This window comes from Salvia miltiorrhiza, chromosome 2 (assembly GCF_028751815.1).
Source record: "Salvia miltiorrhiza cultivar Shanhuang (shh) chromosome 2, IMPLAD_Smil_shh, whole genome shotgun sequence".
NCBI lineage: Eukaryota > Viridiplantae > Streptophyta > Magnoliopsida > Lamiales > Lamiaceae > Salvia > Salvia miltiorrhiza.
This window is the reverse complement of record NC_080388.1, coordinates 38741989-38761546: the sequence shown is the minus strand read 5'-3', so window position 1 is coordinate 38761546 and position 19558 is coordinate 38741989. Positions and strand designations below refer to the sequence as shown.

The 19558-nt window shown below is 39.5% G+C and overlaps 1 long non-coding RNA gene across 1 annotated transcript; it reads right to left on the bottom strand.

Annotated features, from left to right (window-relative positions):
* Nucleotides 1-212: 212 nt before the first annotated feature.
* Nucleotides 213-12997, bottom strand: LOC131012345 (uncharacterized). Its single transcript, XR_009097296.1, has 4 exons — nucleotides 12917-12997; nucleotides 12600-12650; nucleotides 1166-1221; nucleotides 213-515 (listed from the first exon to the last, which is right to left on the bottom strand). It is a non-coding gene; the product is annotated as an uncharacterized LOC131012345 (long non-coding RNA).
* Nucleotides 12998-19558: the final 6561 nt, after the last annotated feature.

Sequence of the window (19558 nt, the reverse complement as noted above, 5' to 3'; positions counted from 1 at the left end):
AATCCATAGTTCTAAAAAGAAAAACATTAGAAACCAAAACCGTGTTGATAAATATATGTATTTTCAAAATAAAATACCTTAGACTAATATAGCAGGTATCCTATTCGACGTGTCCCGTCTTGCTCACATTTATCTAATCTAATTAACTAAATAATCATTTGAATATTTGAATAATGGAGGCGTCAGATAATGATATTAAATTATAAGCAATGTTTGATATAGAGGGCTAGATAATTCAATATTATTTATGAATGGATTTGTATTATAGGAATGTTTGATAGCTGATACAAATTATGCTAGAAAGGAATACATGTTTGTTTGATAGATTAGAAAATATATGTAATATCTTAGAATTCTGTTTGATAACAGATATAATATTTCAAATCGTGAAATTACGCTAATGCCCACATCTAATTTACATATTATAAAAAATGCCCTTTATTTTTTTGGGGAGGAACTCGAACTACTGCTGCAAAAATCTCCACAAATCTTTCCACTCCCGTGCAGCAGAAAGCCTGAAACTTAAAGAAGCCAAATGAGCTATTGGCCAAAAAAAAAATGCAGAGGAAGATCTAATTTAATTCATAATTTGTAGCATAGCTAATTCAAAAACATGTGAGATATGCAGTTTTGATAGCTGAAATTCAGAAATTGAGAAAATCCGCACCCACTACAACTGAATTTTACAACTGATCTTAAAATATCTTAGAATCATCTAATTTACTTACTCGATGTCTACCAACCACAACAATGTTCTGAAAATATCCATCGCTCACATAAGATGTAAAACTGCACCCACATAATCAATCCCACTATCAAATTTCAGAAATCCACACACAAAATTTCAATTCCGCACAAAATTCCAGAAATCCCCAAGCAAAAAATTGAAGTTAAAAATGCCACTACAGCAGCAATTCTTCGAAATGGATGAATAATTCCAAGAAGATGTAAAACTGAACTAAAAAATGGATAGATTGCCCAAATCTAATGCAAATATAGATAGATGACCATGCACTAAGGTAAATGTGAAATGGAGACATAGCAGTACATTCCAAAACTAAAAGTAGAAGCATCCACTATCAATCTAATCCAATTTATCAAAATCTCTATGTACCAGAGACAAATAAATGAAAAATATGAACTTTGAGAGATTGACTATGCTTACTTCTCTCTTCAAACTCTCCTCTCTTGTATTATAAGCGTCGTTGGTCTGTATATTATCTGTAATCAACTCAAACAGAAACGATTAATTCATAGTGTACATCTATTAGATAGACTCAGGGTACCGTATACGTATTGAGTGCATCAAAACAGAAACAACTTAACATTATTATTCTGTTTTATTCACCTAGGGTTGCATCACAAATTCACAATTGCATATATACTCCAAATTTTATTCCCAGAATTTTAACATTTATACCTAGAGTTCCATGAGTAAATTGCCACTCACCAAACTAATAATATAAGCTATCTGAATTGAAACTGGTTGTTAGGTCCGGGGGGTCTCAAATAGGTGTATGGGGGGGGGGGGAATACACCTATAGGCTATTTTTATAACTATATACAAACCTCAATCAGAGGGATCTCAGTCAGAGATAGAAGCGAAACTTTACACGCAAACAAGACACCTGTTTAACCGAAATAAGTGTTGACCAACAGGGTTGACGACTGATACTGAAAGCTCTTCAGTAAAGAGTTATCAGTTAAGTCACTGGAACTTAACTGATCCACGTAAGGGCTTCAGTCGTGTTTGCAAAGATGAAGATGATATCTCTCTTCCTTACTATCAGAGGATAGTGAGTCAGATTGATATCATACGCAGCGGAAATTAAACTTAGTTTCGAATAGCCTCGGTGGAGCAGATAGTTGGATTAGGGTTTCTCTTTTCAGTTAGTCAGCATTCAGTTTTATCAATTGAAATAACACAGTTATGAATGTAAAACTGAAAGCTGTAAATAACACAGAGACTTTTACGTGGTTCGGAAAAACTCTTTCCTACATCCACGGCTGGTTGATCAGACCAACAATCCACTCCGCAAGTGCTTCCCTGGTGCACTGCAAACCGTGAACTGAAGATAAACTCTCTCTTCAGCACCTACACACCTCGCGTAGGGTTTCCCTACCTACACACCTCGCGCAGGATTTCAGCACCTACACAGCTCGCGCAGGATTTCCTTGCTAAGCACACCTCGTGCTCAGACTTCCCTATCAGAGTTCAGAACACCTTCTGAAACTCCGAGTCACTCAAACACTCTTATGGGGGAGAGGTTTAAACGAGTGCCAACTATACTTACAAAGAACGAGTTCTTTGAAGCAAGTTTGACCTTTGGCTTCTGGGTACACAGAATATATGCCTAGGGTCTAAGAGAATGTATGTAATCAGCAGTGACTGATTTTGGCTTTGGAATTCTCTTCTTCGATTCAAGCTTTGGGCGGTTTAAGCTTTAGGCTGAGTAGCTATTTCGGCAGAGCTTCAGCTTATGTCGTTGAATCGGTGAAGATTGAAGTGATCCTCGAGCGCTATTTGTAGGAGAACTCTTGAATAGATCCGTTGGCGTAAATCGTCCTCAAGATTTCTTCCGTTGGAGAGCAATTCGAATTTGGGCTGAGGCTTCAATCTTCGAGGTTCCTTGTCTGTGTGGAAACGGCTCTCTTTGATGGACAGGAGATGTGACATCTCTGAAAAGTAACCACCAGATAGGAATGACCTCTGCAGAGATAAGATATTGAGATATCTCTGCATTTAATGCGACTGTACTTGAGCGTACGTGGCTTCCTCTGAACGTTGGAAGATCAGTCCTAGGAGGAATGTTCAACTGATACTTGACTTTAGTATCAGTCCATGGCGCGCATTAAATAATCAGTCTTCAACTGATTCTTCAACTGATACTTCAGTTGGTAACTGCAGTCTTCACTCTTCAGTCTTCAGTCTTTGACACCGCAACTAAACTAGAAACGAACTCTAACACTTGAGTTCAAAAACGATTCTAGTCTATTACATTTAAGTCCTATGAATTTTGGTATCATCAAAACAAGGGTTAGGATATTCCACAAGGTTCCCAACAATTTCCCCCTTTTTGATGATGCCAAAACCACACAGCAGTTCTAGACAGCAAAAAGACTGAGCTCACAGTACAAGTTCTAGACAAGGGGTGAAAGCTGTTCCCCCTTAACAACAGAACCTAAATAACTTGTACTCAGAGCAAGAACGAAAACAGTTCTAAACACAGAACAGCAAGAAGACAGAAAAATAACCATAAATCAGAGCCTGGACAAAGAGTCATTGTCTTCAGGGTGAGATCAATAAGAAGTTCATTTCATTAAACGGACTGATAAGCCATCAGTCTAGGTACAGAGCAAGACTTACATTGGAGTAAAAAGTAAAACAAAAACATCATGGATAAACCATGGACTCCAGCAGTCTGCTTGGCTGCGCCTTGAACTTCTTGATCTTCATCTTCTGTCTTCGTGTCTTCAATGTTCCTAAGCTTGTTCCACTCTCACTTGTTTTCCGTTGAATTGAGGTCTTTTCCTCTTGGTGTATCTTCCTCATGATCATCGGATGAAATAGAGTCCAATGATCATGTTGCTTATCCGACTTAAGTCCATTAGATTGTTCTTCTTTCCCCCTTTTTGGCAACATCAAAAAGAAGGACGAACATAAGAAGGAAGCACATATCCTGCGAAGGAAAGTTCGCAGGAGGAAGATATTGGGGTTATTGGGGATGCAGAAAGCGAAGGCTTAGAAGGAGGTTAGAAAGAAGAAAGAAATGACGAGGAAGAAAAGAAGAGAAGCAGAGGGTTTGAGAGGTGAGGGGTTGTCAAAACAGGGGAGATTGTGAGGGTCTCCCTGTTGACATAGCGCCGGCTGACAATGAGTTCCTGCTCATTGGTGTTGCTCCGCATCGGTTCTCCACAAAAAGCGAGAAGCCTTTCAGTGAAGACGATGAAGTCTGTCCTATTTCAGACAGGTACTTCAAACCGATGCACCGGGCATGAGGATGGAAGACGCTCGCTTCGCTGGATACAAGTGAGGGTAGAGCAAACTTTGACGCCGGAGAGACGTTGTGATCCAGTGGAAGGGTCCGGTGAAGACCAAGACTATGAGCGTCATTCTTCCACTCCATGACTTTGCAGTCATAGATTTCTCCTTTAGTCGGAACAATTTTTATCTGCAACTTTGGAAACAATTGAAACTTTTTCTCACAGTGAAAGCTGTGGAGAGTTGTTAGTTGATGCAGAAACACTATGAAGACAACATGGTATAAATAGACAAGATGTGAACCATGTAGAAGATGAAAAGGTTTTTCGAAAACTGTGCCTTAAATGCAATTGAAGAAAAATTTCGCGTCCGCCGTCACTGCGAGGGACTTCAAAAGGCATCATTACATATGTCATGTCAATGAGCGTTTCAAGAAATTTTATTGCAGAGGCAAAAAGGTTGGAAGGATTTTTGGCAAAAAGATCAGGACAAGTTCAATCAAAACAGATTTTCATTTTATAACAATCTTGTCCTTTTTCGGATATTCCAATTCCAACAATTCCAATAATCAGTTAAAGTTTTTGAAAGAAACTGATCAGTTAGAGAAAAGATTTTTAACTAAAAACTTAAAGCTCTAAACTGAAATAACTGATTTTGAAAAGGTAAGCATCTTAAAATACTTACTGATCAACTGAACATAGTAGTCAGTTGATACCACGTGATCCTGGATGATTCATCAGGATGACTTCCTCTTCAGATGAGCACTCGGACTTCATTGCTTTTTACGTCGACGAACGTAGAAGCAGCAGTTGATTGACCACCAGTCAGCATGACTGTTTGAGAAAATCTTCAAACACAGCATCACTCTTCAGGGTTGATGAGGCCAATCTTTGCACAAAGATCGTTGAACCTCTCTTCTGGAAGAGCCTTGGTCAGCAGGTCCGCTCTCTGAATAGCAGTGGGAATCCATTCCACAGAGACATTCTTCTTTTCGACATGATCACGAATGAAGTGATGTCGAATCTCAATATGTTTGACTCTGGTGTGATGAACTGGATTCTGGGAGATTGCAATAGCACTGGAGCTGTCGCAATAGATAGGAACTTCCTTTTCCTCGATCCCATAGTCCTTTAGTTGATGGACTAACCACAGGATTTGTGAGCAGCAGCTTCCGGCAGCAACATATTCAGCTTCAGTTGTAGAGGTGGCGACTGAAGTCTGTTTCTTAGAAAACCAAGAGATGAGCTTGTTGCCTAGGAATTGACATGTTCCGGAGGTTGATTTGCGATCAAGCTTGCATCCACCGAAGTCGGAGTCTGAAAATCCGGTGAGCTTGATGTCGTCCTCTGCTGGGTACCACTATCCTAAATTGGGTGTGCCCTTGAGATATCTCAGAATCCGCTTAGCTGCATCTAAATGAGCTTCCTTAGGATCTGATTGATATCTTGCACAAACCCCGACTGCAAATGCGATATCTGGTCTGCTCGCAGTCAAATACAGCAAAGATCCAATGATTTCTCTGTACTTCTTCGAAGAGACAGAGCTTCCTTCTGAACCTGGATCAACTTTCCAGTTTGTGTTCATTGGGATCTTGACTGACTTCATGTGCTGAATACCGAACGTAGCTATCAGCTCCTTCGCATACTTGGACTGGCTGATCAGTATTCCTTCTTTGGTCTGCTTGACTTGCAATCCGAGAAAGAAATTCATTTCTCCCATCATGGATATTTGGAATTTGTTCTTCATGATGTCAGCAAACTTATTGCACATGTGTTCGGATTTGGATCCGAAGATTATGTCATCGACATAAATTTGAACAAGCAAGAGATCTTCTCCTTCTTTGAGAGTGAACAACGTTCTGTCCACAGATCCCTTTTTGAAGCCTTGTTCAACTAGATACTCCGAGAGAGTATCATACCACGCTCTTGGTGCTTGCTTCAACCCATAGAGCGCTTTCTTCAGCTTGTACACCTTTTCTGGTCCAGCAGCCTCAAATCCTGGAGGTTGTTCTACATAGACTTCATCTGTGAGCACTCCATTGAGAAATGCACACTTGACATCCATTTGGTGTACCTTGAAACCTTTGTGAGCTGCAAAAGCTAAGAAGAGTCTGACTGCTTCCAATCTGGCAACTGGGGCAAATGTCTCGTCGTAGTCGATTCCTTCTTCTTGACTGTATCCTTTAGCCACAAGCCTTGCTTTATTTCTCACAACGTTTCCTTCTTCGTCTTTCTTGTTCTTGAAAATCCATTTCAAGCCAATCACCTTTGCATCGTCTGGTCGATCCACAAGCTCCCAAACAGAATTCTGGTTGAATTCATTGAGTTCTTCTAGCATTGCGATGACCCATTCTGTGGACTTCAGAGCTTCTTCAATATCCTTCGGCTCTGTAGTTGATAAGAAACAGCTGAAATTCTTATCTTCGTTGATGCAGTTCTGATTGATGTCGAAGACGAGGTTGCACATAGATCTCCGAGTCTTGACGCCATCTGATGGTTCTCCAATGATGTTCTCCTTAGAGTGGAGTTCAAACCATCTTCGATATTTCTTGATTTCTTCAGGAGATGGTGGAGCTTCTTCAGTTAGAATAGCTCTGGGATGTTGAGCACTTTCTGGAGCAGGGGAGAGTTGAGATGGGGCGGCTTCTGCGCGTTCAACTTGAACTTCAGCAACTGGAGTTCCCCCTTGACTATTGCCATCTGTATTGGCTCCAGTTTGAACTTCAGACCGTTGGTTGATCTTCTGATACTGAAGCATCTCAGTATCTTCATCCTTGCCAGGTCCCCATACCAAGACAGTAGAGGGCTCGTCAGTATGGATTTCAGCTTTGGAACCTTCAGTGATCTGAACATTCTTTTCAGCATCTTGTTCCCTGAAACCATCTGTAGACTCATCAAAGATCACATGAGGTGTTTCTTCTACACATAGAGTTTGAGTATTAAACACTCGATAGGCTTTGCTTGAACGTTCTGTTCCGGAGTATCCAAGGAAGACTCCTGGATCAGCCTTGCAATCGAAGGTGTTCAACCTCTTCTTATCGTTGTTGTGTATGAAACACTTAGAACCGAAAGCATGAAAGTGGGCAATCGATGGCTTTCTGTTCTTCCATAACTCGTATGGAGTTCTTCCATGTCTCTGATTGAGGAAGGAGCGATTCTGCGTGTAGCATGCGTTGTTGACTGCTTCGGCCCAAAACTTCAAGGGGAGTTTTGACTCGGCTAGCATCGTCCTTGCTGCTTCCTTTAGAGACCGGTTTCTTCTCTCTGCAACTCCATTCTGCTGTGGAGTTCTTGCTGCAGAAGTTTGATGACTGATTCCTTGTTCATCACAATACTCACGAATGACAGTATTGAGGAACTCAGTCCCACGATCTGATCTGATGCTGATGATGTTGACTTCCTTTTCAACGCTCAGTCTCTTCAACAGCTTTGGCAGTTCCTCCAGTGTCTCCTTCTTTTTGAAAAGAAAGATAACCCAGGTATATCGTGAATAATCATCCACAACTACCAAGGTGTACTTCCTACCGTTGTAGCTTCTTGGAGTGATCGGGCCAAACAGATCCATGTGAAGTAGATGCAGAATCCTTTCAGAGGAGTGTCCTGTCTTTGACTTGAATGATGTCCGCGTCTGCTTTCCTCTGAGGCATGCTTCACATTCTTGCTTCTTCTGGAATACAATAGAAGGGAGTCCTTCTACCAGTTGATGTTTAGCAAGTTTGTTGATCGTCTTGAAGTTGAGATGGTTGAGTCTCTTGTGCCATAGCCAATTGAGCTCTGAGCTGCTTTTACTGATGAGGCACGTTTCTGGTGGGCTGTTTTCCCAAGAAACGACGTAGAGACTTCCTTGTCTGAATCCCTTCAGAACCACCTTCTTCTGATTGTTTCTAACAGTGAATTCATCCTTTTTGATTTTCACTGTGAAACCACTGTCACAAAATTGACTCACAGACAACAGATTATGTTTAAGACCAGAAACAAAGCTAACATTACTGATACTGGCGTTACCCATGTTGAGCACACCATAGCCTTTTGTTTCTCCAATCGAGTTGTCTCCGAATGCAACTTTGGATCCAGCTTTCTCAACATACTGGGATAGATATTCTTTGTAGCCCGTCATATGCTTCGAGCAGCCACTGTCCAGATACCACGTTCTGATTGAAGCTTTGGCCTCTTCCTTCTTTTTATGTTTCCTGACATTGACCTGCAAGAAAGAGTTGCTTCAGGCACCCAATCAAGCTTTGGGTCATTCAATGTTAGTTTGAGTTCCCTTTGGAACCCAAATCTGCTTCAGAATTGGTCTGGCTGATTTCTTGCGCATTGTTGGATGTCTAATCGGTGTCGTTGGCGCTTCAGGTGGCATATGAGCATTCTTCCGTTGAGAAATCCTTTTGAAGACCTCACTCTTGTAGCAGTTCTGTCTGGTGAGTGGTTGAGGTCTTCTTTGCTCGCCGAAGTATCTTTCGTGAGATACTTTAGTCTTTGCAGACTTATGGAGATTTGTCTGACGTCCAGTGGCTTGTCGTCGAGGAAGTGGCATGGCTCGACTGGACTCAGCATTGCTTGATCTCCATGGATGTTGTTCTTTCTGAAACTGAACTGAGGATGTCAGTTTCTGACTGATGTGACCTTTCTTCCCCCTGGGTTGATGAGAAAGATTCTTCTTGGCTCCTGATGTTCCTTCCCGGATCTTTGACTGAAATCTGCTTTCCAACCTTTTCAATAAGATGATCTGGTTGGGAGCCTCCTTAGCTCGTCTGTAGCTTCGTGGAGGTGGAACATTTGATCTGGCCATCAGTCTGCGCTTGTGAACTTCATCCATATCATGATCTCTTGATTCTTCTGAGGTTGTGATTTCAGAAGGATCATTCTTAGAGATGATCATGATATCCTTTCCTTTGGCAGCTGCAACCTTTCCTCCGATGCTGTTGACCAGTCCTTTCGATGGAAAGTTGCTCATCATGGGAGACTGCATCATGCAGTTCCTGACTGTTTCTTCCAGCTTGTGATTAATCCTTTTGATTTCATGAGAATCTCTTTCACATTCTGAGTTGGAGATTCTGAGCTCTTCTTCCAGTCGGCTGTTCTCCATGATTAGCTGATCAAGACATGTTTCATCCGGAAAGTAGATGATTGTCTGATGTTTAGCTCGTTCATCATCGATCTCCTTGTCCTTTTTCTGATTCTGCTTGAGGAGATCTTCGAACATTTTCCTCAGCTGACAGTGATCAGTCAGGAGCTGATCAAACTCGTCAGTTTCAACGGATGAGCTATCTCCAGATTCTGAGTGGTCTCCTGAAAGCATCAGGAAATTATCAGTATATGGAGTTTTCGTGAGAGATTTTACCTCTGGGCCATTCATTCCATTGTCGTAGCTGTTGTCAGCTACACTTTCTGATTCGTTGGCCATCAGGGCTCGGCTCTCATCATCTGAGCTGGAACTGTCGAAGTCGGATGATTCTGATGTGTCGTTGGAAGAGTCAGCATCATCAGCAACCATCACTTTCTTCTTCAAAGATCTGCGATCTTTCTTTGCTTTCAGTTCCCTGCGCTCAGCTGGAGTCAGATCAGGACATTCATGCTTAAAGTGTCCTTTCTTTCTACATCCATAACATTCCAATTCTTTGATGTCGTAAGTGGCTGACTTCCTTTCTCCACTTCGATCTGTGGAATGTCTGGAGTCCATTTCTCTTTCTTTTCCCTTGTAGTGCTGCTTGTGGAACCTTCTGTACTTCCGGAACTTGGACTCCATCTTGTTGAATCTGTCAGTCAACAAGGCATATTGACTGAAGAAGTCCTCAGGGTTGAGTTCCGTTGGCTCCTTGATCTGCTTCTTGTCTTCTCTGGTTGAGGCCTTCAGTGCAACTCATCTTGAGGTTGATGGACCATCTTCGTCTGATCCTCCAGCCTTCTTGTTACCAAGATTTCTCAGAAGATCGAACTCATTTACCATGAGATCGGAGAAAAGCTTGTTTGTCGGGAGCTGACTGAATCCTGGCTTATGCTGATGAGCGACTGAGTAGATCTGCCATTCTCCTCGTGGCAGTGCTCGAAGAATCTTCAAGTTGATTTCTCGTTGAGTGTATTTGTCTTTGGAAATGGATTGAACTTCATTCAATATGAGATTGAATCTTTGTTCCATTTCCTCGACAGATTCATTCTTGAGCATGAGGAAGGAGTCGAATTTCTGACAAGCTATGGAAAGCTTATTCTCCTTGATCTCCTCAGAACCTACGCACATTCTTTCCAGAATATCCCACATCTCCTTTGCTGTCCTGCACTTGATGATCTTCATGACATACTTGTCAGGAACGGTGCCGAAGATGATGCTTTTGGCGAGGTTGTCTAGCTCATCTTGCTTCCTTTCTTCTGTGGTGAAGTCTGCCTTTGACTTGGGCTGGTCCTCATCGTAAGGTTCCTGACGGATGTCAGTAGGAACCCTTTTTACAGTTTCGGTGATAATGATTGGACCGCTGGTGATGACTTCCCACATTCTACAATGTTGGGCAATGAGGAAGCTTTCAAGCCGAAACTTCCATATGTCGTATTTTTCAATACAAAACATAGGTAGAGAAGATAATCTGCTGTGGTTAGTCTCCATCAAAAAAAAAAGAGAACAGATAACAGCAGATAAAGCAAATAGCAAGCACAAAAATAAGAAAGAGTAAAACTTTTTCGAGACCTTTAAAAAGGATCTAGTTCAAGTAAAACTAGTCTGAGACAGATAGTTCTTGCGAACAACCTGCTCTGATACCAATTGTTAGGTCCGGGGGGTCTCGAATAGGTGTATTGGGGGGGGGGAGGGGAATACACCTATAGGCTATTTTTATGACTATCTACAAACCTCAATCAGAGGGATCTCAGTCAGAGATAGAAGCGAAACTTTACACGCAAACAAGACACCTGTTTAACCGAAATAAGTGTTGACCAACAGGGTTGACGACTGATACTGAAAGCTCTTCAGTAAAGAGTTATCAGTTAAGTCACTGGAACTTAACTGATCCACGTAAGGGCTTCAGTCGTGTTTGCAAAGATGAAGATGATATCTCTCTTCCTTTCTATCAGAGGATAGTGAGTCAGATTGATATCATACGCAACGGAAATTAAACTTAGTTTCGAATAGCCTCGGTGGAGCAGATAGTTGGATTAGGGTTTCTCTTTTCAGTTAGTCAGCATTCAGTTTTATCAATTGAAATAACACAGTTATGAATGTAAAACTGAAAGCTGTAAATAACACAGAGACTTTTACGTGGTTCGGAAAAACTCTTTCCTACATCCACGGCTGGTTGATCAGACCAACAATCCACTCCGCAAGTGCTTCCCTGGTGCACTGCAAACCGTGAACTGAAGATAAACTCTCTCTTCAGCACCTACACACCTCGCGTAGGGTTTCCCTACCTACACACCTCGCGCAGGATTTCAGCACCTACACAGCTCGCGCAGGATTTCCTTGCTAAGCACACCTCGTGCTCAGACTTCCCTATCAGAGTTCAGAACACCTTCTGAAACTCCGAGTCACTCAAACACTCTTATAGGGGAGAGGTTTAAACGAGTGCCAACTATACTTACAAAGAACGAGTTCTTTGAAGCAAGTTTGACCTTTGGCTTCTGGGTACACAGAATATATGCCTAGGGTCTAAGAGAATGTATGTAATCAGCAGTGACTGATTTTGGCTTTGGAATTCTCTTCTTCGATTAAAGCTTTGGGCGGTTTAAGCTTTAGGCTGAGTAGCTATTTCGGCAGAGCTTCAGCTTATGTCGTTGAATCGGTGAAGATTGAAGTGATCCTCGAGCGCTATTTGTAGGAGAACTCTTGAATAGATCCGTTGGCGTAAATCGTCCTCAAGATTTCTTCCGTTGGAGAGCAATTCGAATTTGGGCTGAGGCTTCAATCTTCGAGGTTCCTTGTCTGTGTGGAAACGGCTCTCTTTGATGGACAGGAGATGTGACATCTCTGAAAAGTAACCACCAGATAGGAATGACCTCTGCAGAGATAAGATATTGAGATATCTCTGCATTTAATGCGGCTGTACTTGAGCGTACGTGGCTTCCTCTGAACGTTGGAAGATCAGTCCTAGGAGGAATGTTCAACTGATACTTGACTTTAGTATCAGTCCATGGCGCGCATTAAATAATCAGTCTTCAACTGATTCTTCAACTGATACTTCAGTTGGTAACTGTAGTCTTCAGTCTTCAGTCTTCGTTCTTCAGTCTTCAGTCTTCAGTCTTTGACACCGCAGCTAAACTAGAAACGAACTCTTAACACTTGAGTTAAAAAACGATTCTAGTCTATTACATTTAAGTCCTATGAATTTTGGTATCATCAAAACAAGGGTTAGGATATTCCACAAGGTTCCCAACACTGGTGCAGAACGTACAACTAATATATTACAATAGAAAACTTCTCATATCTCAATACAGAACACAGCCATCAGCCAACAAAAGAAAGCTTTCAAGAAAATCACAAGAAATCTAACAGAACACTTAAACCGGCAAAACAGGGAAGTAAAGCAATCCCTTACTCCCTCATAGAGTTAATTCACTAAATCTAAACCAAAAATCTGGAAAATAGAAATAAAAAGGTGAATCACAGAAACACAACAAAAGAAGAAGAAGGGTACCTTGCAATTGCTTGTAAAAACACGATGATGTAAAATATTAGATTTTTGGTGCTGCAATATGGAGAAATAAAAAGAGAAATTATAAACAGAACTTATTTAAAAACAAAGAAAACTTAAGCAATGAACAAATATAAATAAACGCAGCAATACCTTGCGTTGGCTGTAAAAAAAGTTGCGACCAATTTCTGAATGATTCGTGTAATTTATAGCTAAAAATCTAGGTTATGAGTTTCCATTGTTAAAATTCTTTCCAAAATATCTTCTTTCTAAAATAACTATAATTCTATATTTAAAATAGTCAAACATTTAATACTAACCATGTGGGGAAGGGCGGCGATTTGTTACTGTTCTACCAGAGCTAGAGGGAGTCGAAGCAGCGGCGGCCATGGCTGCCGTGGTGAGGTTTGGGGATCTAGGGTTTCTTTGGGAGAGATGAGGGAGATTAGGGGCTGAGAGATGGAGATGAGTCGAGACAGAAGCCGTGGCTCGCCGGCAGAAGCTTTCACCGGAGTTTAGGGGCGGCGGCGATAGGGTGGCTGTCGTGGTCGCCGGAAATCGCAAAAAGGCGGTGAGGATTTGGGGATCTACGGTTTCTTTGGGAGCAATGAGGGAGATTAGGGGCTGAGAGATGGAGATCGGGGTCGAGACAGAAGTTATGGCTGTGACTCGTCGTCGAAACTTTCGCCGGAGTCTCAGGGGTGGCGGCGATGGAGCTTTCGCCGGAGTCCCATTTTGAATGTGGAGAGTGAGATGTGTTGATGTGTTTTTTTTAGAATAGACGTGTTGATGTGTTTCTTGAATAATTGATACTATAATTTAAATATTAAAAATAAAATAAAAATAAAATAGTATATGTGGAATTAATTTACCACGTGGAATGTATATTATAACCTCAAAAGCTCTAGAATTGCAGGGATTTTAAATACTGAATTGTGAGACGCGCCACGTGGGACCTAAATTTAAGGGGAGCGCTGGATTCCTTAACCGTATTATATATTTGATGCGTGTGTGTATCTACATAAAATTATGTTTTAATGTGTGTGTCTATATACAATTCTATATAATGTGACAATTTAATAAATCATACTTATTTAAAATTTTAAATATAAAACATTCTTTTTAATTCTCCATTCTCTCTCCCATTTTATCTTTCCTCACTTTTTTCCATTTATTTAGGCTAGTGGGAATTACTTATATTATTTCACCTCTCTCAAGTTTGCTCCAACTTATATCATTATTGTTAATTGATGATTTTATTGCAAAAGTGCCACAAACTGTGTTTCTCAAGTCTACTGTTAGATATTTTCAAATTATATATATATATATATATATATATATATAATTAATAAACATAAAATAAATAATATAACAACTTTAAGAGATGTCATAATTTTTATATTAGTAAATAAATGTATAAAGTATTTTTATAAAGTAATACTAGTGGCAAAATGGTAATACTTAGTTGAATTTCTAGAAATCACTAATTGAATCAAGATTTAATTAGTAGAATCTTAGTAATAATATTAGGATTCTTAGTTTAATTTATACAAATCAAGAGTGAATCAAGATTCAATTTGTGGAATCTTAGTAAGAATCTTAATATTCTTAGTTGAATTTCTAGAAATCAAGAGTGAATCAAGATTCAATTAGTGGAATCTTAGTAGGAATCTTAGGATTCCTAGTTGAATTTTTAGAAATCATTGATTGAATGAAGATTCAATTAGTGGAATCTTAGGAAGACTATTAGGATTCTAAGTTGAATTTCTAGAAACCACTAATTGAATCAAGATTCAATTAGTGAAATCTTAGGAGGACTCTTAGTTGTATTTCTAGAAATCATTAATAGAATCAAGATTCAATTAGTGGAAACTTATTAGTAAGAGCAACTCCAATGCTTGTGTCTTAGAGGAGTGTCTTAGGAGTGGGCCCCACCTAAGACACACCTATCTCCAATGCATTGTGTCTTAGGTCGGTGCTTAAATCCCCATTTCCACAAAATTCATATTTCTACACTTTTATTTTAAAATTTCCAATTTCATTAAAAATAAAATTAAACATTACAATAATTAAAATAAATAAAAAACATAATTAAAATACGATAATAAAATAAAAATAACATAATTTTCTAATTTAAATAAGCCCTCGACGCTTGAGCACTTCTTGGACTAGGAGGTTGTGCAAGACCAATTGTGCCTCCGTCATACCCGTCGTGTTCTTGTTCAAGAGCTTCATATCCATCTCCTCCCGTTTCATCTCGGCTTGCATTTTTTTGACCTCGGCGATTTCCCCCGTTTTGAGAGCATGCTCCCTCATGCTTTCGGCCACCTTCTCGAGGGCGTCGGAGAACGCCGATCCTCCCCCCAAAGACCCTTCTCCCTTCTTCGCCTTGCCCTTGTCTCGCTTTGCCGCTTTTTGGCCTTGGGGTCTCGCCGTGACACTCGGCTCCGAAGAAGTAGTGGTTGCTCCACCATCGGAGCCCTTCGACTTTTTTGCGGAGTGGACATCCCCGACTTGCGACGTGAATCTTTGGCATTCACGAAGCACTATCCAAGCTTTGACGTAGGAGAATTGCTTCTTGAAATTCGCCTCGAACATCGTCTGGGCTTGTTGGAAGATTTGATCGTCGCTCATACCACTCCCCCAATTGTCCTTGCAAGTGTTGTAGAAGCCCTCGAAGAATTTTGTCTCCTTTTGGACACGGGCGAGGTGGGACTTGAGATGATCCGGCTTTCGCGGCGGCGCTCCCGACGTATTGAGCGCGTTGAACTTCTCGGCGATTGCTCCCCAATATTGGAGCAACTTTTGGGAGGTCCCCAAAATAGGATTGTGGGTTGCCTCCGCCCACAATATTGCCACGAGCTCGGACTCATCGCTAGAATATGCAACACGGGTGCCCTTGGCTTTCGGCTTCACCTCCTCCGGCTCTTCTTGAACGTTGGCGTTCGCCGCCGGCGTGGGAACATTTCCCGTAGCCAAGACATTGGAGGCTTGTGAAAATGAAGCAAACCCCATCATTGGAAGCCTCGATCCGCCTTGTTGCTCGAGGTATTCATCGAATTCACGATCCATCTTTGGAAATGTAGAAGAGAGAATTGTTGTTGGGAGAGAATTGTAGTTGAAGATATTGGTGAATTTGAAAGAGTGGAAGAGTGGTATTTATAGAAGGGGAAAAAAAAAAGAAATTCAAAATAGCTGTTGATTTGAACGGTCGAATTTTTAAAAATAAAAAAAAATACCAACGGTCGAATTTTTAAACAAATTAACGATTTTTTTTTTAAATTGGGCGCGTCCTTCGGACGCGCCATACTCCTTCAATCCTCGCCCTGGGTCTAGCCTTCGACGCCGCCTCGCACCTGGCCGGGTCTCCAGCGCACACCCCTCTCCTTCGACGCGGATCGAGGCTCCCTTCGACCTCCGCGCTGGAGGTGCTCTAATCTTAGCATTCTTTGTTTAATTTATAGAAATCAAGAGTGAATCAAGATTCAATTAGTGGAATCTTAGGAAGAATCTTATGATTCTTAGTTGAATTTCTAGAAATCACTTATTGAATCAAGATTCAATTAGTTGAATCTTAAGAAGAATCCTAGGATTGTTAGTTGAATTTCTAGAAATCACTAATTGAATAAGATTCAATTAGTGGAATCTTAGGACGACTTAGGATTCTTAGTTGAATTTCTAGAAATCACTAATTGAATCAAGATTCAATTAGTGGAATCTTAGTAATAATCTTAGGATTCTTAGTTTAATTTATAGAAATCAAGAGTGAATCAAGATTCAATTTGTGGAATCTTAGGATTCTTAATTGAATTTCTAGAAATCACTAGTTGAATCGAGATCCAATTAGTGGAATCTTAGGATTCTTAGTTGAATTTCTATAAATCAAGAGTGACTCAAGATTCAATTAGTAGAATCTTTGTAAGAATCTTAGGGTTCTTAGTTTAATATATAGAAATCACTAATTGAATCAAGATTCAATTAGTGGAATCTTAGTAAGAACCTTACGATTTTTAGTTGAAAAAATCTAGATTTGAAATACATAAGCACCCACCATCTGTTAATATGGAATTCCAAATAATTTCACAATAGTTAATGTAGTTTTGTGCCACTAAACATCTATACTATATTTAAAAGTAGTTTTCAATTTGAAATCTATTTCAGTTAATTTCAAAATCGAGTGACAATTTTGCAGTTATAATAAAATTGAAGATTTATATTTAGACTATATATTTTTCTTTTTCTTTTCATTTTCTTTAACTTCTTATTTGTTGTTACATTTCTTTACAGAATTGTGAAATTCGATTAATTATAAAATATTTAATATGCATATCAAATTAAAGATCACGATAACAACTTTAATATGATATATTTTATGAAAATATTTGATTTAAAATGTAAAAATTAAATTTGTTTAAATATTAATTTTTTATAAATTTATCTCTCCTCTCTCATTTTTTTAAATAAATATATTTTTAATTCTTTTTAATTAGTGTTTTTTTCATAATATTAAATTTTATAATTGTGATTTTGTGCTTTCAAGGGTTCTTTTATATTTTTTTTCTTTAATAAAATCCCCATTTAATAAATTTTATAATTGCAATTTTTTTTCAATATTCAATTCAAATATATTAAATTAAAATCAATTTTTTATTATATTTATAAGTATAATAATTGAATTAATATTAATTTTATATAAATATAAAAATTAAAAATATTTTTCCATACATTACCCGAATATAAATGATAATACATTAAAAAAAATGAATCTGAATACATACTAATTTGGAAGTGCATGAATTAACATTAAGTGCGATGTATTAATACAACAATTTCAACTATGCAAAAACTAATTTAACCCAATTCAAAAAACCTATGATAGGACTACACATTTGTAGGGACACGTGGAATTTGGGAACATCATTTGGGGGGGGGGGGGGGGGGGAGTTGGACGAAACAGCCAAAGAAATGCTCGGTGGTATTTTATAAAGAGAAAATCGGACCGGGTGAACAAAAAGTGAGCCGAAGGCAGTTTTTTGATATGCAACGTGGCGCAATCCTAACGTCAATGTGTAATACACATTGGGAAACTCCCTTTTTAATTTGAAATTGATTTCAAATTGGAAACTCCCTTTTTAATATAGTACTAGTATTTGCACTCGTGCAACGCACTAAAATTATTTTTATATTTTATTATATATAAAATTGATTATAATTTTATTATTATATAAAAATTCTAAATATAATTAAAAATACTATAATTTAAGATAAATATATTTTAGTTTAATATAAAAATAATAAAGAATAATTCATATTAATAAAAAATGATATTGTGAAAAAAGAAGACAATATAAGTTAAAAGATAATTGAAAAAAATAGATTTATTCAAAAAAAAATAGGAGAGATGAGAGAGAATTTTCTTAAGTTTTAATCTTTAAATAAATATATTTTTTATATTTTAAATCCAATATTTACATAACATATACTCCCTCCGTCCACGAAATGAGTACCCATATTTCCTTTTTCGTCCGTCCACGAAATGAGTACCCATTTCCCTTTTTGGCAAGTGTACCCCACACATCCCTTTAATTAATACACTAAAAAAGTGGGACCCTTAAACTATTCACACTACACTCCATACATTTCTTAAAACCCGTGCCGTCCACAAATGGGTACTCATTTCGTGGACGGAGGGAGTATCAAATTAAAGCTCTTATGATGATCTTTAATTTAATATGCATATCAAATATTTTATAATTAGTCGAATTTTACAATTTTAAAATAGAAATAAAATAGAAAAATAAGAAGTTAAAAAACAAAAGGAAAAAAAGATGTATAGAATTATAAATAAACCTTCAATTTTATTCTAACTACAAAATTGTCACTTAATTTTGAAATTGATTTGAAATCAATTTGAAATTGAAAACTTCTTTTTTAATATAGTATAGATAGATAGATATGGATTTGTATAGGGGTGTGCAGCGGGTCGGACCCGGACCGACCCACCGGGTTTGTAGACCCGAATTTTTTTAAAAAACGGACCGACCCGGACCGAAAGTTTCGAGCGGGCCGACCCGGGACCGGACCGAACCCGAGCAACGGGTCCGGTTCGGTCCGGGTCAGACCCGCTAAAAACTTAATTTTTTTCCCTATTTTTCACCTATTTTTTAGATCTAAAACGTGGCGAGGCGGCGAGGGCCGAGGGGCAGGTCGGCGTCTGGGCAGGGGAACACCGCGTCTGGGGCGTGGTCGGACCGATGCTGGGCGTCAGGGACTCAGGGGCGTGGTCGGACCGGTAGGCGGGGCGGCGGGTTTGAGTGAGGCCGAGGCGTCTGGAGTCTGGACTCTGGGCGTGGGCGCGCTGGGGGAGACCGCGTCTGCGCAGGCTCGCAAGTCGCAGCGGTGCTGGCCTGCTGGGCGTCAGGGCGTGGGCGCGGCGGTCCGGTTGGCGGGGCGGCGGGTTAGGGTTAGATTGAGGAGTGGATGATGGGTCAGGTGTGCGGCGCACTGCAGAGAGGCGAGAGCAGCAGAATTGAGTTTTAGGGTTAGAATTAGATTCAAAAGTATAAGTTAGAATAATATTATAAATATTAATTATTAAATATAAATATTAAATATTAAATTTAAAATGGCACGGGTCGGTTCCGGGTTCGACCCGGACCGACCCGGAAAAGTTTCGGTCCACAAAATAGGACCCAACCCGGACCAAACACCTATAGCGGGCCGGTTCGGTCCGGACCGAACCCGTCGGTCCGGGCGGGTTTGGCGGGTCCGGGTTGGGTTTGCAGACCCCTAGATTTGTATGTAAACACACAAATTTAAAGATTTTTACAAAATTGTACATAACTTTTTTATCTGAAAAGTACACGATCTTTCTGTTTTTATAATTTTGTACATAATTTAAAATTTCCTCCAATCGAAGTTGAGTTGATATATAATTGAAAATTCTAACATTACATACCAAA